The 24890-nt window shown below is 38.1% G+C and overlaps 1 long non-coding RNA gene across 1 annotated transcript; it reads left to right on the forward strand.

Annotated features, from left to right (window-relative positions):
• The first annotated feature begins 7805 nt into the window (after window positions 1–7805).
• On the forward strand, window positions 7806–16211 carry LOC121034408 (uncharacterized). Its single transcript, XR_005792416.1, has 3 exons — window positions 7806–7953; window positions 8652–8771; window positions 16053–16211. It is a non-coding gene; the product is annotated as an uncharacterized LOC121034408 (long non-coding RNA).
• The last annotated feature ends 8679 nt before the right edge of the window (window positions 16212–24890 follow it).

Below are 24890 nucleotides of genomic sequence, written 5' to 3' on the forward strand. Positions count from 1 at the left end.
GAGTTTCTTCTAAGAACCCGTGATAGTACCATGTCACTACTTGGCTAACACAAATTTTGGGGGAAGAGTTAGCCACCTAAACTTTCAGATTTAGGAAGTGTTAAGAATTCAGTGAGATACAAGAATATGCTTTATTGTCTAGCACTTTGGATTTGACAGGTTTATACATGCAATATTGTTTCTAACATTTTATTATGAAAATTTCCAAACATGAACAATTTGAAAGAATTGTATACTGAGCACCCATATTCTGCCATCAATATTTTAATATACTTGCCCCATCACATATCTCTTTATCCACCTATCAATTAAATTTTTTAATGTTTATTTTTGAGAGAGAGAGAGAGAGAGAGAGAGAGAGAGAGAGAACAGGGAAGGGGCAGAGAGAGAAGGAGACACAGAATCTGAAGGAGGTTCCAGGCTCTGAGGTGTCAGCACAGAGCCTGATGTGTGGCTCGAATGCATGAACCACGAGATCATGACCTGAGCCAAAGTCAGATGCGTAACTGACTGAGCCACCCAGGCACCCCGTCCATCTATCAATTTTTGATGCATTTTAAACTAAGAGATATTAGTATACCTATCCCTAAATTGTCACTATCTATATCATTAATTATAGTTCAATATTTATAGTGCTTTTATTTAGACAAAATTTGTATATAATGAAATGTATACATCTTAAGTGCACTATTCTATGACTTTTGTTGAATGCATACACTTGTGTGGCCTCCACCACACTCAGGATATAAAACATTTTGCTTAACTCAGAAAGTTCCCTTATGCCTCTTCCTAGTTATGGGAATTATTAGTCTTTTAATTAAAAATTAGCTGTTCTGGTAGAAGGGTTTAATATTCCAATATATTCCAATATTCCAATATAACCAATATTCCATTATGGTTTAATAGGAATTTCTATTGAAGAATGATTATATTAAGCACTTTTTAATGTGCATATTGGCCATGTTATATCCTCTTTCCCCAAAGCATCTGTTCAAAACTTTTTTCCAGTTTTTGAACTGGGTAATTTTAATTTTTATTACTGGGTTATAGAATTTCCAGTTATAGAATGGTGTGAGGTAGAGGTCAACATTTATTTATTCCATATGAATACCCACTTCTTCTAGCATCATATGTTATAAAGATTTTGATTTACTCATGGATTTCTTTGGTGCCTTTGAAAAAAATGGAATGATCATATAAATTCAAGTTTGTTTCCAGACTCTATGTTTTGTTCTACTGACTATTTTGTCAACTGTTGGGCCAATAGCATACTGTCCTGTAACTCTATAGAAAGTTCTCATCAGGCATCTGTATTCCAGCTTTATTCTCCTTTTCAAGGTTGCTTTTGCTATCCTAGATCATTGACATTTCTATGTCATTTTTAAAATTGGCTTGTCAATTTCTGTAAAAAGCCTAGTGGAATTATGATTATGATTTCATTGGTTTTGTAGATTATGTTGGGAGGGAATTGACATCTAAGCTATATTAGATATCCTAATCCATAAGGATGACATATATCTGTCCATTTACTGTTTTTTTGTTTTGTTTTGTTTTGTTTTAATTCACTCTCAGCAGAGTTTTGTAGTCTTCCTTGCAGAGACGTCTTAAGGTCTTCTGTTAAATTTATTCCTTAGTATGTATGTTTTGTTTTTTGATGCCACTATAAATGAAATTATTCTTTTAATTTTGCAATTGATGCCACTAGTATACAAAAATACAACAGAGTTTAAATATTGATGTTACATTCTGCAACCTTGCTAAATTTACTTATTAATTCTGGTAGTTGGTGACTCCTTAGAATTTTTACAGCAGCAATCATGTGTAATCTGAATAAAGAGGGCTGACCTTTTCTTTGATACTCTTTCTTTATCTTGCCTTAGGCCTTATGCACCACTAAGACATCCTGTAAAATGTTGAATAAATGTGTTAAGAGTAGATATCTTTGCTTTGTTCTAAGATTGAAGAAGAACGCCTTAAACCTTAAATATGTCATCCTTAAGTATGATTTCATTTGCAGATTTTTCACAACTACCCCTATGAGATTTAGGAAGTTCTCTTAAGTTTCTAATATTCCTAATTACTGAGATGCTCTGTTATGAATAGGCAATTAAATTTTGTCAAATGTTATCCCCTTACTTTTTGAGGTGACTATTTGGATTCCTACTTTAATGAATTACATGATTGATACTTGAATGTTAAACATACCAAGTATTTCTGGGGTAAATCCTCCTTGGTAATGATGCAGTTCCATTTGTATATATTTCTAGAGTTGATTTGAAAATAGATTATTGAAGATTTCATAAATAAAAAATATTTTTTCTCATTTAAAAAATCCTTTAAGATAATTGAGTGGTTAAAAAATAATGTGTCATGAAGTTTATGATAATGTAGAAGTAAAATATTTGACAATAGTTCAAAGGATGGAGTATATTTTTTATGCTTTCATAGAGGTCATTTTATATGATGTATTATAATTTGAAGTGTAATTAAGATATATGAAAGATGCATGTTATGAAGCATAGCATAACCATTGAAACATAAAACAAAGGTAAAGCTAATTAGCAAATGAAGAAAAACAGAATTATATGAAATATTCAGTTAACCCAAAAGAAGGCTGTAAGGTAGGAAAAAAAAGAGTTAAAAACCAGAAGGGTGAAATAAAACACAAATAACAAGATAATAGATTTAAGCCCAGTAATATTGATAATTACATTAAATGTACATAGTCAGAATATTCCAATTAAAAGACAGAGATTGTCAAACTTGATCGAAAAGACCCAACTAGGGGCACCTGTGTGGCTCAGTTGGTTGAATGTCTGACTCCTTATTTGGGCTCAGTTCATGAGATCTTGCAGTTCATGAGATCAAGCCCTGCATCAGGTTCTACACTGATGATGCAGAGCATGCTGGAGATTGTCTCTCTCTCTCTTTCTCTTGCTAACCCTCACCCTCCCTCTCTCTCACTCTCTTAAAATAAGTAAAAACTTAAAAAAAAGACCCAACTATATTAGGAAACCCACTTTACTCCCATGACACTCTAATTTTTACTTTAAACAGTCATATGCATTTAAAGAAAAGTAAGGAAAAGTTAATTTCCCTTGATTGGAAGTTTTTAAATGTAATGAATTATATCATTTTTTTCTGTTATGCTTATTGTTCCTTATGTCTTGTTAAAGAAACATTTGCCTATCTCCACGTGGCACACAGATATTCGAGCAGAAGCCACATTTCCTCATTATAAGTCCAGTGATATTGTCACTATACCATGGTGAAATTCTGCGTGTGTGAGTGCTATGTTCACTATCAAGCACCACACAAATGAATATAAAATGTAGTTGTTTTCAGGTATCCCTGGAATGTAACCATTTCAGGAGGTACCTTCAGTCAGTGGCCACCATGAGGTTAGGAGTTGTGCCCTCAGCAGCTGGACACTCCTGCTATGGGAGATTTCTAATCCAGGTGTCTGGCATCTATGAGTGCCTGCAACCTTTTTTGCCTGCCAGGGCAGGGTTGGCAATGGCATATGCTAAAAGACGATCATTTGACTCTCTGTCTTCATTCTAGTCCTGTTCCCAAAGCCTCTACCATTTCATCAAACACATGGTAACACATAGCATGTATATGAATATGTAAAGCAGAAGCTTGGATTAGTGTGCCCTTCTCCATTCAAGGAGTGAACATGAGCTAGATCTGGAAGTGGGAGGCTGTGGTGAGATGAGGAAAAGGTAAATGGAGAACATCCTTTGGTGTACAGTTCTTATGAGTTCCTTTGGCGATAGTGTGGATTAGGTGTGTCAGTGTCTGGTTTTCCAAATTGCAGTTTAACAGAGAAATGAGCTTCAGGTTTTTTCTCCATAATTTAGAAGTATATCTTCAAATGAAAATTTTATATAAAACATTATTAAAAGATAAAATCTGATATGCTCTGTAAAAGCAAGTAAATGGCTGAGATATCTACTCCTTACCCTCTGTGGAAGCCTTGGATGCAGCCTGAAAGGTTAGCAAAGATTATTTATTGTTAAGGCTGGGAAATAAATCTAGTTATATCTACACTATGCTATGTTCATTTAGCTGGATGAGCCACTATAAAGCAAGCATTATATTCCTACAAACCTAACAAAGAACATTGATAAATTTACCTTGATAAAAGTTTAAAATTGTGTAATGGCAAAAAAATTAGTCAAAGAGGATAGCAATCAAAGAAACAGATTTTCAACATAGAAATGATTAACTCCTGTAGTTCACTAAGTGTTCATACAAATCAGTAATTAAATGATGGGAAACCTTAAAAAAATAAGGCAAAGCACATAAGAGAGCTTATAGAAAAAATAAATGCAAATTGTAAAACAAAACAAAACAAAACCATGAAATGAAGCTCAACTTCATTCTTAATTAAGAAAATGCAAATCAAAGGAACGAGATACTACTCCCCTTCCTTCCCATCAGATGGGGGAAAAAAAAATTAGTGTTTAACGGGGAACATCCCTCTTCCCCAGCAAGGGGAAGCTTTTGAGAGGGAAATTTAGCAGTATCTATGAAGCTAAAGATGACCTAGAAGTCCCTTTGTTCAGAATTAATTCTATGGGTATGCTTGCAAAAAAATTGCAGAGTTAAATCTTTTGGGAGAGAGGGGGAATCCTTTCCTTTATACTCCTGATGCTTTTTCCTATGTTGGAGGGACTTACACCAGTGTCAGACTGGCTCTTGATTTTGCTCCCTCATTCACTCCTAATCTTGTGTGTGAGTTTGGAAGCAGAGACAGCGATAGATAGTTCTGTCCCATCCTTTCTCCCTTCTTCTGGAAGCTGCCTGCCTGCAGGGAGCACACATTCCACTGTGCCCCTCCATGTTGTAGTTTCAAGGTATGTATGTGTATAGGGGAAGAATACTTACTGAAATGTTCTAATTCTGAGTTAAATTATTAGAAAGTGCTGTTGCAGGCATTAATTAATTAATTAACTAAGAGAGGGAGGGGCAGAGGGAGAGAGAGAGAAGGGGGGAATCCTAAGCAGGCTCCACACTCAGCATGGAACACGACACAGGGCTCAGTCCACGACCCTGGGCTCATGACCTGAACTGAAATCAAAAGTCAAACACTTAACTGACTGAGCCACCCAGGCACCCCATGTTGCAGACAATTTTCAGCCACATTCTCCAGTATCAGGTTTACAGTGGTGAAAGTAGCATTTTGGCCTCTGTATGCCTTAGTATTTGTTGTATCTTTTATTTGGTTGAGAACTAGCATGAGACAAAAAAGATAAGCCTTGAGAAATATAAAAAGAATGGAAATTCAGGTATGAAAGGAACCATGGAAGTTTTTACCTTGACAGATTCATGTGGACTTAAATCGGGTAATGGGCTACTTTTCTAGACTTCTGCCCCTGTTTTTAATTGGTGCAAGTGGAATCCATAGGTTTTAAGACTTATTTCACATGGCCTTTTGGCTTTAGCAAGATGAACCAGCTTATGGCATCTTTGTCCACCAGCTAATGGTTATTTTTATATGAGCTACACCAGACTTCCATAAGCACTCATGGGCACAGGAAAACACGGGCCTCAGCAAATGTGCCAGCCTCAACAAGCACACACACACCCCTATACCCACAGTACCCCCAGACAGCTAGTTTTGCACAAGATGGATGATCTTTGCAATAAATCCTGTCTCTCTTACTGCCATATCAGTTAAGTGCCTATCTGGATATTAGTGATCTTAAAGGAACTGTAGGGTATGAATACTTTGGTCTTGGTTGCTAAGCAGATAATAAATTAACACACACCAGAAACCCTAGTTCATTCAGTTATTTATGTGTCTGAGGTAGAAGTAGAAATAAAGTCTAATCTCTATCAGAGGATCTTCTCCTCTGATCAGGGCACTCTTTTTTTCCCCCCGTTATCTATGCCTATGGCTCCTCAGAGCACATAGAGATAAGACAACACTACCATAACTCTTGTGTCAGTGTCCTTGCTCTGTGTATGTAACTGCCCTGCCTGAATGACCCTGTCCATAGTCTTCAAAGCCCAGGTGATGTCTCTTCCTTGAAACCATTCTTGATTGCTAACACTTGACATCTTTCTTCTATGAGTAAGGAACTTTATAACAAAGAGTCTTGTATTCACTAATGTTTCTCATGTGTTTGCTTTGATTTATTACAGACCCTAAACACTGTGGGGGCAGGATTTTACTTGTACTTCTTCCCTCTTCTCCTTCTGCCAACAAATCAGAGTGTTCTGTCAATCTATAAGTACCTTATGATGACTGGGTAGTTTATCATTTTATATTTGACCAGTTATAAATCTGATATTAATTAAACTTTGAAAAGTCAGAAGACAATTTTAATTTCACTAACTCTCTCCAAAAACTATTTTTATTTTCTTTAACTGTATTACCTATCTTTCTTTGGTTGGCAGTCTCCTTGCAGACGTACACTGCATATAGTGTTCTGAATTCTACTCCCTGCCCCTTCCCATATCATCACGAATAACCCCATATATCTATATAATCAAAATTATCATTTGTAATGTAGTTTGTTAATAGTCCTTGGCCACTGTGCAATTTTCTTATTAAGCATAAAAATTATTTTTAGTTTCTTGCCATAATGTACAATTAACATTTTCAAATGTGTACCCTTTTGGCTTCGTTATATTTTGGAGATAAATTCCCAGGGTGTTGTCTGACTCATAATAGGTACTCAGTAAATGAATGCCATTGATTTTGTCCCCATTTTTGAGTAACTTTATGGGCTGAGTCAGTATAAAAGTTACTAATTTTATCTTTGGTTAACAGGCCTACCAAAAATTTACAAAGGCATTTTTTTCTAAGCTCCATTGTCCAGCTTCTTTGGGAAATGCGGAAGCACTGGAATCAGTCTTCCAGGCTGTATGTTTTTCCCTTTGGAACCTCAGAGCATCTGATGTAACAGCAATAAAACCACCCATATTTAGCTTGCAAGGATGAAACTTTCTTTTTAAAAAAAATTTTTTTTTAATGTTTATTTATTCTTGAGACAGAGACAGAGCGTGAACAGGGGATGGACAGAGAGAGAGGGAGACACAGAATCTGAAACAGGCTCCAGGCTCTGAGCTGTCAGCACAGAGCCTGATGCGGGGCTCGAACCCATGAACTGTGAGATCATGACCTGAGCCGAAGTCGGATGCTTAACTCACTGAGCCACCCAGGCACCCCAAGAATGAAACTTTCATACAGAAAATCTTGTAACCCAAATGTCGTTGTCTCAGGGCACATGGTGAACATAGAAGTGTCTTCAGAGAAATATGTATTGGTCCCTCACATGCCTTTGTTTACAGTTCAGATTCTTCTGTCCATTAAAAAAATGCAGGATTTTTTTTTTTTTTGTATTTATCATGGGCTTACCAGCCTCCCCTCCTTTACAAAAATAATCACAAACTATAAAACATGTAAGGATTGAAACAGAATGTATGACACTCATATAAAGATGGTTGTGATTTAAGAGACAGGAAATGTAATTATGTGCAGCTGAAGTTCTTGTCCTTGCTTATGTAAGGGCACAGTAAATATAAAGTTGCCATACCCCAGGCAGTACAAAGTATTGCTGTAACTTGTTGAAGAGATATCAAGAATCAAGTTTGAAGATCTCCTTTCCTGACATAGCACTTTGTGAACTGCCACAAATAGATTTGTATTTATTTTAGGTGTATGTTGTTCAATGAATGAATCAATGAATAAAAGCCAGAAGTGTCCATCTCCAAAACTCATACGGTGATAGAGTATCTCTGTCCTTTACATCCAGGATTTCTGGGTAGTGTCTCCTTCCCATTTTGTTCTTTTAGGAATCCACCTTCATATTCTGCAACTTAGGGACTAAATGGGAAAGATAACCACTGCCAGCATTTCTAATGTAACTAATAAGGGAAAGGAAGAGGGAAGAGAAAGATGCAAGAACACTCAAGTAGATGCACCACCATGTTTCTACGGTGAGTCATGAGGCCACAACTGCTGTCTGCTATTTTTGCTTCCCATTATTAACCCTTCAAGGGTTTCTCTATCTAGAATTTAATATAGTTAGGGTTCCTTGCCTGGTATGGTAATTAAATATTATTTCTGAAAGACAAAGTTGGTGTTGGTCCTACTTATGTGTGGTTTGACAGGGTCTGCCCTTAACAGCAGAGTGATATAGGAGGTGGCTTAGGGTATTCTCTGGGTTCAAAATCCTTGTGGTCCCCACTGTGTAGCTATAACAACATTTCCTATAATTGTGAGGCGACCCCATGTGATAAGATATAAGATATATGGTTGCATAAGATATACAGTTCCAAAATGTCCATATTGAGACTCAGCTTTCATTTTGTGGCAGTATTATCTGTGCCCCAGTAGAAGTGCCCCCCCCCCCCCCATAGATGTTAAATCTGTGGACAAGTGGAGTGCTAAGCATGGGATCAAGCTGCAAACATTTTGAATGTGGGCCATTAAATGTATCATTAAGGGGTACCATTGGCACTTTGACCGTTTGGTTCCCAGATATGTTATTTTGGTTGTGGGTAAAAGACATGATATCTTGTCCTTAGTTCAGGTATATATACATATGTTGCAAGACTTCCCTCCACCTTTACTAGATATTTGCTCCCAGCTGGTACTACATCCATTTTCAGTGATCTATTTTAATATCCTCCAGTATCAGCTACTTTTGGATGATGATGCATATAATAAGATCTCTGGATCTAAAGAGGATTTAGGATGGAGGGCCTGGTTGTCACAAAATATTCCGCTAAAGAATTTACAATTCAGTTGAGAGGTAAGTCATGGGAAGAAATTTGCCAGATGAAGGGAGGAAGGGGCAAAAGTGTTTTAGGCAGAGGAAATAGAACATGCAAAGAACTTGTGGGGGGAGAAAGGATAGTGTGTTTGAGAAACATAAAAGTGGGTAACAGTAGAGCGAAGCACAGAGGTTGAATAAGAGGGAAGTATGAAAGGAAGGTTGGAGATGCAGGGGCCAGAGCATACAGAGCCTTAAAGATCGTGTTAAGTATTTTTGGCATTTATCCTAAGCATGATGGGAAGTTATAAAAAATGTTCTCTGTGTGTGTGCATGTGTACAGAGAAGGGGAAAAGGTTTCACATAATCAAATTTGCTCTATAAGATGTTCATTGTCCTTATGGCATGGGAAATACATTGTAAGGGTGCCAAAAAGGATATAGGGAGAGTAATTGTGTGTGTTTAGGTGGGGGGGGGGGCACAACAATAGTATGAGAAAAAAATGGTGTTAGATGGGTGGCAATGAAGACTGGAATGAATGTTCTCTGGAATACTCTGAAATTCAAGAATTCTCTGGAATTCATGAGATTTTCAGAATATAATTGACTACGTGTAAATAGAGACAGTTTTCCAAGGAGGGAGAATACCAAAGGGCTAAATTTGGGACCTGAGAGGCTTGAAGATTTGATAATGAAAGGGAGGAGGATAAACCTGTAAAGAAGGCTGATAAAGAGATCATAGGGAGGAAACCAGGAGAGACTTCTTTTATGGAAGCCAAGGGACAGAAGTGTTTTAAGTGATGGGTGTGGTCAACAGTGTGAATTGTCAGTGAGAGAAGTCAGGTGATTTGCACACTGAAAAATGTCCCTTGGATTTAGCCTCAGAGGGGCACTGGTAATCCTCAGCAAAAGTTGTTTTGGTAGATAAATGTAGGTGGAGGAAAGAGTGAGAATTGAGGAAATAAAAACAAAGGGATAGCAACTAAGTATTTGAAGAATTCTGGAAGGAGGTAAAGGAAGAAAGAGATTGATTGCTGGGAAGGAATGTGGGTTAGTGGATAGAGGTGGTATTTTAATGGGAGACTTCTAGGAGAAATGGTATTTGAGGGTCAACTGGGTGGCTCAGTTAGTTAAACATCCGACTTTTGATTTTTGCCTCCAGTCACAGTCTCATGGTTCCTGGGATTGAGCCCTGCATCAGGTTCTGCATTGACAGCACAGAGCCTGCTTGGGATTCTCCTTCTCGCTCATTCTTGTTCCTCCCATGCTTGTGCTCTCTCTCTCTCTCTCTCTCTCTCTCTCTCAAAATAAATGAACTTTTTTTTAAAGAATATTTGGTAACGTAAATTTACTGAGATGGCAGAAGGATAGGATTTGAATAAGGAGGGGCCAGATAGCTCCTCTATTGTGACAAGACAGGTGCATTAGATGTGGGACTAGGAGTTTGCTAGCAGAATCCCAAGGAGTTCCCATGTGATGGCTTCCAATTTCTTAAAGTGAAGATTATCTGCTGAGAGTGAAGGGAAATGGGGAGAAGATGGGAAATTTGAGCAGAGTTTTGAAATTGCGGTTAGGGAGGATGGAAGAGTGAGATGATCCTGAAAGGAAAAAAGGAAACAGCAGGACTGTTGGGCACTGTCGGCAATGATAAATTTATAGCATCTGAATAGGTAGGCTGAGGGGTAGATTTTGGAGGATCCAGAGCTAAGTTCAAATGTATTTATCTAGTCTTGTGATTCTCAGACTTGTCCATCTTCCAACGCACTGCCTCCCTTCCCATTCTCCTGGACTACTTACATTTCTTTAAAATCCCAACATATCTTTTCTCAAGTTCTTTGCTCATAATGTTCCTTTAGCCTAGAACATCTTCAACTATTTTTCACATGACTGTCTTGATATAGAAATGACTGAGGCCAGAAATCCTTCCTAGAATGGTCCAAGCCTTGTGTCCACTGTCTCTATTTAATCTGCGTGCCTGTCCTCAAGTCATACATCCAGACTCCTGTGTGCTTGTAGTCTCCCCCACTGGGCTGTAAACAATTCAAAGCAAGGAAATTTGCCTTCTTTAGCATGTCCCCCGGGCACCAACACAGGGTTCATTCATAGGACACACTCTGCAAATGGCTAGGGAGCCAATGATACATGGTCCTTCCGCTCACTTTGAGCAGGACAGGGGGAAAGTGCATGATTCCTAGGGGTGCTACAGCAGGGGCATCTGGCCCGGGGTGAAGTCATTGAATCAGCAGGCTCCATGCTGGTGCTGGAGCCTTACATTCATATAATTTGTTTCTGCCCCTGTTAGCCTACATACAGTTACATGTATGCTGTACCCACACGTGCGTCCCCAAATGCATGCAGATGTCTATACACCCAGATGGGCATACAATTTGCATTCTCTCTTTTCTCAGCTTTTACTTCTATCTCCTCCATCTGCCCCAGATTCCTTATGGAGTTATGGTTGTTTTCATACTCTTCATATTCATCTTGATCTCTTTCCCTCCCCTTATAACATTTCCCGTATTCATTCCTCTGGGCCTTGTGCCCTTTAATTTTGTCTTTTATTTCTGCTGCTTCTTTCCAAGCTGCTTAAAGCACCTCCCAGCAGACTCTCAATAGGAATACGGAGGATCGCTTTGGCAGTGCAGATGTTCTACAATGGCAGCGTTTGGTGCTTTTTTTTTTTTTTTTTTTCTACTGGGACTAGATGCATACAGTGTTTGACTGCTCACTCTTTGTAATAGTACTGCACAGGCAAAATGTTAATCAATTATAGCAGCAGAACTAATTAAAAGGCATGCATTATACATCTTGTGGACACATTCTTCATTAGCATAGATTCTCAGCATTACACATTCATGTCAGAGGGAATTAAGAGGAGAAACTTAAAAATAAAGAACGTACATAGACAGAACAAGACGCTTTGGTTTTCCCAAGATTTTTTGCTGAGTGTATGTCCTTGTGGATTTAGAAGTCTTTCTTATTTTGTGTGTGATTTTAAAAGAAAAACACTATGTCCTGTTTTTAACGTACTTCAAAAACCCAATGATCCTTAAGATGATAAAGTTAATCCCCCTCTTTCCTGCATCAAAAGCTTAAATAGTATTCAGTGAACAGTTTTCTAGAAATAGAAAGAAGCTTTTAATTTATCTCTACCATATTTCCTAACAGATATTTAATTATAAATAGCTTAATAACTAGACTCTTAGATTTGCAATACTATTGCTTTTAATTCAGTTTTTGTTCCAGAGCCCAGCTTGATCAGTAGGGAGGCAAGCCAGGGGTCATAGGGAAAGGGCAGCTCAGAATTTCCCTATAGTCCCCCTTGGTTATTTGACTTCTTCTTTAGGAGACTACATTGATTTAGGCCTTTGGTGTGACAGTCTGGGCTTCCCACTACTGGACCGCATGTTATCTGTGCTGACAGAGTGTTCTTGTATGTTAGCAATTCTCATAAGTTGCCCTGTGAACATCTTCGCCTGGAAGCCAATCTGAGAGAGGTAGAAGTGGTGACACAGAGATGACCAGGCAGCCTAAGGCTTTTCATGTAGCTGTTGAGCCAGGTGATTGGATACTACTTTTAACCACGAATATTCATATCACTTGTTAGTTTCTTGCTTCTTTCCAAAACAGGATTCAGGAGCTTGAAATACCCAGCTGCCTAACACTATCACAAGAGCTGTTCAACTCTTCTGTTGGCCTATAATTTATTCTCCACTCAGTTGTTCAAATGAGATTTGTAAAATACAAATTGGATCACATTGCACCCTTTTGTAAAACCTTCAAATGCTTCCCATCATTTAGAAGAAAATTCGAAGTCCTCTAAATGGTCTGCCAAGCCCTACTTGATTTCGTGTCTTCTTGAATCTCATTTCTTACTGTCTTTTCTACTTTGCTCTAGTCGTACTGGAATTTCTTTGTTCTCTGAGCATGTTCAACTCACTTCCTGCTCAGGACCTTTGTACATTCTGTTCCTTTTCTCCGACAGTCTCTTACCTCAGATGTAAGCATGGTTTGACCAGTAAGTTCATCCAGGTGTCCCTTCAGAAGGGACTTCTCTGACTACCTTATTTAGAACACTGGGTAGTGTTTATAGCTACCTATTATTACACTGTATATTTATTTGAGTGTTTTCTCTCTTCTCTGTCAAAATTTGAGTTCCTTGTGGTTACAGGTTTTTTCTGTCTGGTTCAGGAATTTTATAGCCCTGGTCTGCAAGAGTGCCTGGTACATTGAAAGTATTCACTGTGTGTTGATTGAATGAATGAATGAGTGAATCTTCCTTCCTGAAGTCAAATGAATACTGCTATTTGGATTTAACCAGTTACTGAACTCAAAAGAACCCATTAGGCACATGCCTCCTAATGCAAGAACTTGAGAGGAAATTACACAGGACAATGAAAAATATTGTAAACAAAGATTCTAGTAGTGTTGTAGGACAATGATGTAGGGTCAGGTGGAATCTAAATGTATTTCATAGAAAAGGACACGGTGACAATCTTTATTATAGATGCTTTCAGCAAAACCTACAGTATTTCATGAGGGTTCAGGGAAAAGAGTCCCCTTTTTCCTTATTATTCAAACTGTAAACCAGCACCTCTCTGGTATCACTACCTATCAAAAGCTTCAAAAATTATATTAATTTTTGAGTAGCAATTCTACTCCAGATAATTTAGCATAAAGAAATGACTATGAACATTGGTATAGATTTAGCTCCAAAGACCCTTAATACATAGTCGTTTAAAATATGGGAAAAAAAAGTTGGAAGCAACCCAGGGGCGCCTGGGTGGTTCAGTCAGTTAAGCGTCCAACTGTTGGTTTCTGCTCAGGTCATGATCTCTCAGTTTGTGAGACTGAGCCTCACATTGAGCTCTGTGCTGACAGTGTAGAGACTGCTTGGGATTTTCTCTCCCTGTCTCTGCCCCTCTCCCCCCATCACACATGCACTCAATCTCTCTCTAAAAATTAATTAATTAAAAAAATTTTTTTTAATTGGAAGCAACCTGACTACCCTACAACAGGGCATTGGTAAGGTGAATTATAGTACAATTAGACAAGGAAATTCTGTGCAGCCATTTATGATGGAAAGAGATTCACAATAAAATGTTAAGTGAAAGAAAAGAAAAAGAAAAAGAAAAAATGCTAAGTGAAAATTTTTTTGAAATAATAGATATCCATTAAAAATCCATATGTACTATATAGAAAAATTGTTTTATGCTTAAGTTGGCTTAACCACCTAAATGATAACAGTGTGTTATCTCTGGCTTACTGGAAATTTTAAGTTATCTATTTTCTATTGTTTTTTTAATGGACATTCTATAGTGGACATTTACTGTCTAATTAAAAATACACACCAATAACCCCCACAGAAAGTGAATGATTTGTTAAAGAGCTTCAGGCAGGTGAGCTCCTACTCCTGGTCTATGAATATGCTTCCCCATGATGTGTCCTTTTAGGCTATGTATCCATTTATGTGACATTCATTTACTAAGCATCTACTGTATGCCCAACTTGGTATCAGGCTATCCCTTTACCCTGGGGGTGTTGACTTCTCATAGTCCTTCACCACCTTTGTAAGAATTTCCCTGGGAAAGAGGATAGATTTGCACATATCACCTTCTTTTTTTCCTTGAAGATAGTTCTAAAATGGGAAGTGTCCATATTAGCTCCATCTCAAGGCTTTTCATTTTGGATAATCCACTCTAAGGAGGTTTTTTGCCCAGGAGAGTAGCTCCTTGAAAGTAAACTTGAACCTTTGGCCTGCAACAGTTCTGTCCAAAAACTTCTCATTGTATCACTGGAGTAAATGCTAAGCCCAGCTCCCCATGACAGGGCTGATACACATTGTTTCCCACCTTACAAGGTGGATAAAGGCAGGAATAAAAGCTTGCTGAGAAACTTCCAGACAGAATGGTAGCTACAGAACAGGCACTGCCTGGGTATCTCCTTTTCCAGGTGTCTGGTTTAATGCAGGATTCCCAGAGCCTACCATACTAACTGGCCCAGAGTAGGGACTCGATAAATGCTTGAGTGAATGATTTACAGACCAGATATATCAGCTCAACTGTTTCTAATCTCACTGAACGCATCCAAGACTATAGAGTCTTTTCTGTGAACATGTAAAAATGTAAGGAATTTGCAAGCGTATACTATGCATGTTATGACTCTGACAAATGAAAGTATGTTATGGGAAAGTGACAGAGATGAGAAGACTCATAAATAATCCATGCTGCATTGTAAAGATTGCAGGAGCACATATGGACAATTGGCCTTGTTTCTGTTAACACGTAGGTGTTTAATTGGAAACCTAAATAATATATTAAGGTTTCTTTGTTGGAATCACTCTGTGTCATTCTGCTTATCTGTCTCTGAATGAGATGAATTTCCAGTGGCATGCTTAGAAAGCTTTATTCAACAGTAGCCAGGAACCCCTGTTAATGATCCTTCCTGGTAGGGGCTCCTGGGTGGCTCAGTTGGTTGAGCATACAACTTCGGCTCAGGTCATGATCTCGTGGTCTTCACAGATCTCGGGTCTTCAAGCCCCGCGTCGGGCTCTGTGCTGACATCTTAGAGCCTAGAGCCTGCTTCGGGTTCTGTGTCTCCCTTTCTCTCTGACCCCCCGCTCATGCTCTGTCTCTCTCTCTCTCTCTGTCAAAAATAAATAAACATTAAAAAAAATGATCCTTCCTGGTAGGTGGAAGATTGGTTTCATCCTCCAGGGAGAGTTGGTTGTGATATTTGGGTCAGAGTTGCCACAAAGTGTCCATCTGTCCCATTAACCTCTCTCCTTCCCCAATTAGCCGAAGTTTCCAGCCTTACACCATATCCAGGTTTCCCAAAGGAGGCAAGCATGCTTCTGGGTTTCATTTATCCCAAGATTTATCTTCCTTCCATAAAAGTTCTGTAGAACAGACAGAAATGGTTTCTTATAAAAAGAAGATGGGGTTTCCTCTACCTGTGGGTGGCGCAGCCTCCTTTTATTTTTGGTTTTACCTTGGTTCCAGGAAAATGTCATTCTCATCAAGAAAAATGTGTCAGAAAAAAAATCTAGACAACTATGTTGTATTTGGGTTACATAAGCAAATTTCCAAACTAGCTAATAAAAAGAGTCTGTATTAACATGAGGGCAGAAGACGTGTCAAGGTGATGAAGCGCAACAACATTTGCCCCTGAGGTGGCTGTAATCGCATACATGGGATGGTAATTTCAGAGGAACAAAAATGCTTCTTTGCCCATTAAGACGCTCATGCTATTACGAGCAGGCAGAAAGAGTACACTGTGCTATCATTTTAATTGATACCAAATTACAATTGTATTTTTACAGCATCTCCTGTCAGATCCACATTAGCTGTAAGAGAGTTCACCCGGCTGGATGTTACTGCAAAGAACATCAGGAGAATGAATAAGGGATCCAGGGCTGCTGGGAGGTAAGGCAGGGGCAGCACAAACACAAAACAAAAACAACAAACAAACAACCCCCCCCCACCCCGAGTCTCAACTAAAAGCAAAGGGAGCTTGAGAAGCTGAATGTCATGTGTATGGCAATGATAGAGGCCTCTTTTTGAAATGACTAAAGTACTGTTCTACTTAGGGGACTTGCAAAGTTGGGGGCAGCATGGCAGAGTGGAAAGAAGATGGATTTTGGAATTGGTATCAGGTGAAAATCCTATAAAATGAAAAAGATAGTGCCCACTTCTGGGGCTTCGGAGAAGATTAATGTGCTTATTAAAAGTCCCAGGTACATGGTAGATGCTGTTGGTATCTATTGGTATCCATTGGTAGCCTTCATTAACCTCTAGTTTTGGACTCTGTAGATTTCTCAGAAGACCATATCGACTGGCCTGGGAGTGACTTTCTTGAAGAAAATGAACTTTTAAAGATCCATTTCTCATCATGATCACTACAGAGGATTTTCTCAGAAAGTGTTGGCTTATCACCTGGGCCTGGCACCCTGGTTCTGTATTATCCACAAAACCAGTAGGAATATCCACAGGGGAACTTGTGGGCATCTGATCAGCATTCAATTTAGATACTTCTCTGCTTCAAACACACAGTTTGGGTTTCTACATTTTATTCACCAGAATTCTTTAGGTCAAGCAAATGGTCATGGTAAATGCTGTTGTTCTTGCGTAGACCAGAGCACCTTTTTCATACTAACATAACTATGGATAACAAGTAAATAGCCCATCAGTTGGCTCACATGAGTAAGCCAATCTCATCCTAAAAATAGTATAGCCGACCCAGAGTGTGAGTAAATTTGGGATCATGAGAATATTGTCATATCTTTTTCCTTGAAATGGATTTCTTTTGGTGAATGGGGAGGGGGTCACAGTCAAAATAGAACTTGAAGTGTTTGAGAGGAGCATCAGACAAGGGATGGGGATTCCAGAAAGAAGTTAACTCACAGTATTGAATAAGAAAGGAATTTAAGAGATGAATATTTCTGAGAAATGCTCTGCGGGTGTTATGAGAAATTGGGAGACACAGAAACTATTTAAAAACTTTGGTGATGTAGAATGAAAAAGTCATATGTAATTGTTGAGAAGTAGTACAACAAGTGAAACAAGGAAAGGAATCTTTGCTAGTTGTTGAAACCTTTTTTCAATGCCCTTCCTTTGTTTATATCAACGTTCCTAACTTGCCTTCCTAACATTGTACACCATCTCTCATGCTCATGATCAATAAGGGTGATGTAGCACTTTGATTAATGTTCATGAACCAATGGCTATGGTCTGAATTGTGTTCCTCCTTCCCCCTCCCAAATTCATATGTAAAGCCCTAACCCTTCCAGTGTGTTTGTATTTGGAGACAGGACTTCTAGGAGGAAATTAAAGTTAAATGAGGTCATAAGAAGGGTGGGGTCCTAATCTGATAGGGTTGGTGGGCTTTATGAAAAGTGGGAGAGAACGAGATCTCTCTCATGTCCCATGTGCATGCACCAAGGAAAGGCAGGTTACATGAGGGCAGAGAGAAAGTAGCCGTCAGCAACCCAATGAAAGAGCTCTCACCAGACCCTGAGCCTGCCGACTCCTTGATCTTGGAATTTCCAGCTTCCAGAACTGTGAGAAATAAGTTTCTGTTGTTTAAACAACCCAGTCTCTGGTATTTTGTGATGGCAGCCCAAGTGCAGATACCAATGTGGTTTTTTTGCAGTGGAGGGTGAGTGGGTGACTAAAGTAACTTTATTTTTTTTTTATTTTTTTTTCAACGTTTTTATTTATTTTTGGGACAGAGACAGAGCATGAACGGGGGAGGGGCAGAGAGAGAGGGAGACATAGAATCGGAAACCGGCTCCAGGCTCTGAGCCATCAGCCCAGAGCCTGACTTGGGGCTCGAACTCACAGACCGCGAGATCGTGACCTGGCTGAAGTCGGACGCTTAACCGACTGCGCCACCCAGGCGCCCCAGAAGTAACTTTAAATTATTATGGCAGAATCTTGGCCCACAGATTTTTTTTTTTTTTTAATCAAGCTGGTACTTTCATCTCACTTTTAAAAGTTTCCTGACTGATTAAAAAAAAAAAAAAAAGTATCTCCTGGTCATTTTCCATCACTTGGAGTAACATTTTCCACTGGGGTGGCGGTGGGGAGTGGGAGGTCCTGTTTCCATATAGCTTGGAAGGATTTTCTTCATACCTGTTTATCTTAGATAATTCCATAGTCATCCTTGAATTGCAGATCCTTGAGAATGGCTCTTCTTGATTTCTTTCAATTCTAAATCTTGAACAATTTTATTTTATTCTTTCCCAAGTATATATAAAAAAGAACTGAGCAATGCCAATGAATATAGGAGAAGGCTAAACTTCATTATAATATGATTAATGATGCAATACTATTAATGAAACATTAAAAAGATTTAGAATAAATGCCTTTTTAGAACATTCAAAAACCAAGTACATTTTTTTAGGAAATTATTTTATTTCTGTGTCTCAACAGATGAAATTCATAACCTTGTATTCTGATAAGACAATTCAAACATACAAATCAATTTCAACAATGTGCTTATCAGCTCCCCCCTCCCACCCCTGTATTTTAAAGCAACTGACAGTTATGAAGGACACCAGGACAATAGGGCTTAGCTAAACAATATGGCAATCAAAAACGGCCCTCTAAGAAAATAATTACAATAGTTGTTGAAAAGAATTTGTCCTTTGAGCAAAACAGACTTCATTAAAAGAATCATCATGAACCAAGGAGAATTATAGTTTCCCTTTCCAATGAAAAGGAAAAGGGGATGTATGTTAGAACAATGGTACAAAAAGCTGGGGAGTCAGGCTGAAAACAACAGAAAGCCCTAAGCAATAAATTTCTCCAATAAAATGCATCCCCTTGAAGATATCCATTCAAACTCTTGTATCATATTGAAATAAACAACTTTTCCCAATCCCCAGCACCTGGAAGTGAATCATTTTATTATCCTTTGCTAAAATTAATTTAATAATTTTCCCAAGCCAGCATCTCTCAGAGTGGAGTTTGTGATAAATCTTGTAGAGATCATACTAAGATAAACCAAGCCAATTGATGGTCAATGCCATGTTAGATTCTAGTTGTAAAGGGAGTAGATATAACCTAGCAGACCTGGGACTCCCAGGGGGAGAGGGGTTCATACTCCATAACTTTATCCAACCAACTCTAAATCCTGTAGCACCTTTGTAATAGGCCCCTGATTCTACATACCATTCCCTCATGCTTTCATGGTAAGCCTCACAGCACCCTTGTGAGGTAGGTAGTGTTATGGTCATTTTGAGAGATGGGGATGCAGAGCTGTTAAGTAGCTTGGTCATAAAGGAACAATGAATCCAGTGACAGAGCCCTGGGGACTCTTACCCCAGATCCTTGTCTTTTTAGTACTTAACCATTCTGTCTCCCTGAGAGTGGATTATTAAAGCAGGTAGGTCCTTAAAGTCAGATTAGTACCTGGCCATTTGGACACTAAGGCCCATCTCTAAACCACGTGATTTGGATGGTAGAATGAGAAACAGGTTGTGATCATCAAAGAAGTTAATGTGGAGAAATGCAGCAATAAAGTCTGGACCACAATTTGATAATGACTTTATTTATTGATGTGCTCTTAAGTTACAATGATAACAAACACTTAGTAGATGTTGCATGATTAAATGGATGGATGGGTGGATGGATGGATGGATGGATGGATGGATGGATGGAAAGAGATTGTGCTTGGATAAATGGAAAATTAAACTTTCTATGTATTTTAAAACAAAAGCTGGAGAAATCTGATTTGCAATCTCTAAAGGATAAAAAGGAAAGAGTTAATAGATTCCTGAATTTCCTGTGGGCATATATTTGAGCTAATACTGACAACATTTAAAAAGATGAAAATACACAAACATTTAAATTAATTATTAACAACGAATTTGTGCACTTACTGGTTAGGAACCTGAACTACAAAGACCAATACTAGAGGCAGTAGTGGTACATACATAAACATGATCCATTTTCCTTTGAAATGAAGTTGTCTTGTATATTCCTAATTTCTCATTGCCATTCAGTTGAAAAGCTTGTGTTATCCGGTTCTTGTCAAATGCTATTTTTAAAATACACTGAAGTAAAACAATAAACTTCTCTTCTCTTGACTGACCAGCCAGTGTACACTTGTCAGTGACTTTCTGTTTCTGTGAACTCATTTTTTTTTTTTTCACTCCAGAAAACTCAGGACTGAAAAGAGCTTCCATGTATTGAAACCAGCCCTGCATTAATACCAGCAAATTTCTTGTTTAGTGCCACAGAAAGCTCTTGAGACCACTGAAGCAGAGGCAACCAACTCTGCAGGTGTTGCTTAGAAGAGTTGATATAAATCCAGAGGGTGGAGCTAACTGGGTAGTCACTTAGCATTGCGCATTTGCTCTGTGTTCGGTGAGTTAATTTCCAGTAGAATATTTGATATACATTGAGGCTTAAGAAACTCTGGATGCCATGGTATGGATCTGTGTGTATGTGTTTAAGGAAGTGTTTAATTGTCATGAGAGCCCTAAATGTATATAATAAATGCAATCTATTAGTCTTTTGTACATCCAGCTAATAGCCCATGGCGAATGGAATAGATTAAATGTAGTGAATTGCCTCTGTGCTATGGTACTACCATGCTTGAACTCTTGTGCTTAGGAAGAATATGACCAGTGATGCTGCAGGTAGAAAGGGCTCATAAAATGTTACCTTGGCCTCAGAAGTGGGGGAGGGAGGTCTGTAATTACATTTATTTCCCAACGTGACCATGAACAAACTCTTTCAGTATAGATGTCACTTTTGCAACCACATGTAAGATTTAGATCTTCCAATCAAGAGGTAACTGGTCTGGTAGGGTTTTTTTTTTTTTTTTTTTTTTTTTTTTTTTTTTTTTTTGTGGACACTGCTCGGATTTTCATCTTTCAGACCCTGACTCCTTAGTGATTGAGTTCTTAGTTTTCCTTATGAGAGGCCAAATAGAACAGTGAGAATCCTCAGGTAAGATGCATGTTTTCCATCTGCCTTTTATTATTCATCCAGGTGGTTCTTGGTTATATGTGTGTGTATTTGGCATTAAAATACATATACTATTTAGAGAGATTTATTGACATTTCCTAGCATTCTGACTTACCCAGACTAGAGTATTATGGAATGAAATACTGCCTACATAGCTCTACCAAGGTGTTTCCTTCTAAAATTTTTTGATAGAAGGTTATAATTTTTGCATTTTGTTGTTTATAAGGGTTCATGAAAAGCACCATAGTGAGAAGCCTTAGCAGCCCGTGTTTTCAGGTTTTGCACCAGCCAGTGGCAGAATTTCTATGTGAATTTCCCCTTGGGAATTCCATTAAGGTTTCTCAATTTCCTCCTCTTTATTCCACATTAATCTTCATGTCCTAGGTTTTAGTTCTGACAATGAGGTAATTAAGAATATCGGGTTCTATAATAAACTTACCTGCCTTAAAGGGAATAGGTAGGGACTTAAAATATTTATTTTCACTATATTAAATAACACAGAAAAATTAACAGCCAGCTAGCTGGAGCAGTATGCTCATAACTGAGGAAAATTAGGGGAAAACAAAACAAAAACCTGATTAACTTCTAAGTTTACAAAGCAGCACATGGCCAGAGGGTCTCTATAAGTAGAACCAAGAGACAGGCTGAGTTAGAAGTATGTTTTAGCTTCCATTTAAAAATTTGACTTAGTTATGTTACCTTCTTCCCATTGTTAAAGACTAAGTCCTGAAGTACTGGAACCATTTTCTCCCTGATCAGTGTGTTTACTGGCCAACCTAACTTGTGATATACTTGTTGGTTTAGGTGTATACTCAACAATTCAAAATTCCACTCATGGATAATCTGTTTTAGTCATGTGAGTTTAGTAGTATAAAATGAAAGTCACATCAGAGATGTGACTCTTACCCACGCAACTCTGGCATTATTAGAAAATCTTCAGGGAGAAGGAAATCCCTCTCTGGTGGCAAGCTCTTCATTTTGCAATTAAAGAGGCCAGCAGTCTCAGAATTCTAGTGTTTGTTGCTGTGTAGAGGTGAATCCCAGGCTTTCTTGTCATATATCAATATGGCTTCCAGGTACCATTCCTGGCAGCATGGTGCCACCTCCTCCACTTATTTCTTCCCTGGAAGGCACCTGACAAACTACAGGCAGAGGGGAGATGATATAGATGACAGCTACCTGAACATAACTCCCCTGAAGCCCATTCCCTTAAGTACCAAAGGTAAGGAGAGAGAAGCCCATTCCCTTAAGCACCAAAGTTCAGTAGAAAGATTGCATGTTGGTTTTTATGTTCTTAACTCTTTCACTCTTTAACACTGGGCAACCTCCTTCCTTTGTTACCAATTTGCCTGAAGACAAGATATTTTTCTTCTTAAATTCATGGTGCCATCCTATCTTATGTCTTGAATCATTGATAGTTGGCTGAGTGAAAAGTAACTCAGAATAACTAGATGTTATATGTATGCCTGGCTGAAACCTTCATGCCTAAAGTCATGCCCATTACTTGCTCATGTAAACAAGTCAAATGGCTTTGGGGTAATTTTTCAAGTGATATAGGATTTATCTTTACTAAACTAGCATATAGTGTGTTAATATTACCTAGATTTGGATATCCAACAGATCAAACCTTGGCCCCTTGGTAATTTTGTGTAGAAAGAACTTAACGGCTAGGTCTCTGATTTCTGCTCTGAGAAGTCTTCACCTACTGTGGCATTAGAATCATATTCCACTGGATCTGCGTTTTCCCTGACTGAAGATTATTAAATTATTAGATCTAGTAACAGTGCTAAAAATACTTAAGCAACCTCAGGTTCCTGGTAAGGCTCACAGATCTTACCTCTATCAATAAGGAAGTATTTTCTGATGTATGACTCCAGTTGGCTTTTCTTACTCTCATTTCTTAATAATACCCCATTGGATTTAACTGAGATGTCAGATGCTTAAGCCCTTTGCATCTGTGAAGAAAACATGTTTTCTTATTTTACGTATTAATAAGTGAATAAGTAAAAATAAGTGAACTTGTTTTTACATGTTGAAAAACATGCCTGCAACAATAAATCAATCATAGTCAATAAGACACCACAGACCTAAATTGAGATACTTTAGTCATTAGCACTGATTATTTGAGAACAAAAACCATGAGGCATTAAAAAAAAAAAAAAAAAAAAAAAAGAGGGTTGTAGCTTCCAATCATGGGATGTTCCCAGAATCAGTTTTTTAGGAAAAAAATCAAAGTAAAACACAGACACATAATCTTTTCTCTTTTTGTCTTTTCCCCTTGTACTCCATATCAGTCTTCAAAACAGTTACATTTTAAACACTTATAAAATCAAACCACCCTCTCCCACATATTTATATATGCATATATAAACAATAGCTTTAAATTATGATTTGGGGCATTACAAACTATATGGAAAAAACATAAGACAATTGACTTGCATTTCAAGCTACCCATGTGTGTAATATATCTGATTTTAGAACTAGGGAGGAAGAGTATGTTTTCTTCCAAATAGCCTCTTAACAAAGTTTGTGACTCAATTCCTGTCTCTTGCTATCACATAGGTATGTATATGAATCAGTGTGTTGCTAAACACACATGGTTTTTTGTTTTTTTCAAGTCTGAATCTCCTAAATATAACAAATTTCATATTTGTTAATTATGTGGTATAATAGATTGTACTGATTATATTGTAGTGGAGATTAAAGATATTAAAGTAATTTAGAATAGGAGGTGTGCACCAAAATGAAGAATGTTAACATGGCAACCAAATTTCTGGACTTTTTTCTCTTTGGTCATATAGGGTAGATGTAAAATATTTGACCCATTTTCAGTATAGAAAGTTATCTTTTGAACTCTACTGGAATTAATACAGTTAACCAATTTAATAGTATGTAAATTTGCATTTTTGTTGTCTTCTAATGGCTACTTTGCATATTAAAGGTAAAGCCTTCCTTAAAATATGCAGTACACTCTTGATTATGCCAGCTCTTTTCTCATTCTGCTAAGGCTATAAATAAAGCTTCTATTTAGGGCTGGCATTATATCAACCCACCTGCTTCTAGAAGAGAGAAAAAAAATCAGAATCACTCAACCTGCAGATTGCTGTCAGCTTGTGATTATGTGAATGGTAAGTCTTAACTTTTAAAGTGTTATGTGAGATAGGTTGGAGCTTCTCTTCTCTTTTCTTTTTTTTTAAGGCAATTTCCAGTTTAACAATTACCCTAAAATTTCTGAGTACCAATGAAAGAAGACATTTCCCTGGAGAGAGCATTCATTGATGAAGTGTGACAGCAGCAGGGAGATAGACGATGATGCAGAGGAGGGCAGAGCTGGAGAATGAGGGGTAATTTCAGTTGTGGTCTCAGGAAAGGAGGCAGGAATGGGGGGAGGCACCAAAGCTTTCCTCTCTGTGGGCTCTCAGGGGACTTCCTAGTCCCTGCTCTCTTCCTCCTTCTCATTCAGGATCTTCTTTCCAGGGAGATGGGGGCAGGGGAGGGAAAAGTAGTGTTAAAGACCTTGACAAACTGAGAAGGGCTGTCTGAGGCACAGGCCAGTGTCTTTTGACCAGATTCCCATATTTTGAAGGAAGAACATCAGCTCCAGGCCTGTTTTAGAAAAATAAACCTTTTATAAACCTCTTACTCATATATATATATATATATATATATATATATATATATAT

Source organism: Herpailurus yagouaroundi, unplaced genomic scaffold (assembly GCF_014898765.1).
Source record: "Herpailurus yagouaroundi ecotype Mexico unplaced genomic scaffold, PumYag 160, whole genome shotgun sequence".
Lineage (NCBI taxonomy): Eukaryota > Metazoa > Chordata > Mammalia > Carnivora > Felidae > Herpailurus > Herpailurus yagouaroundi.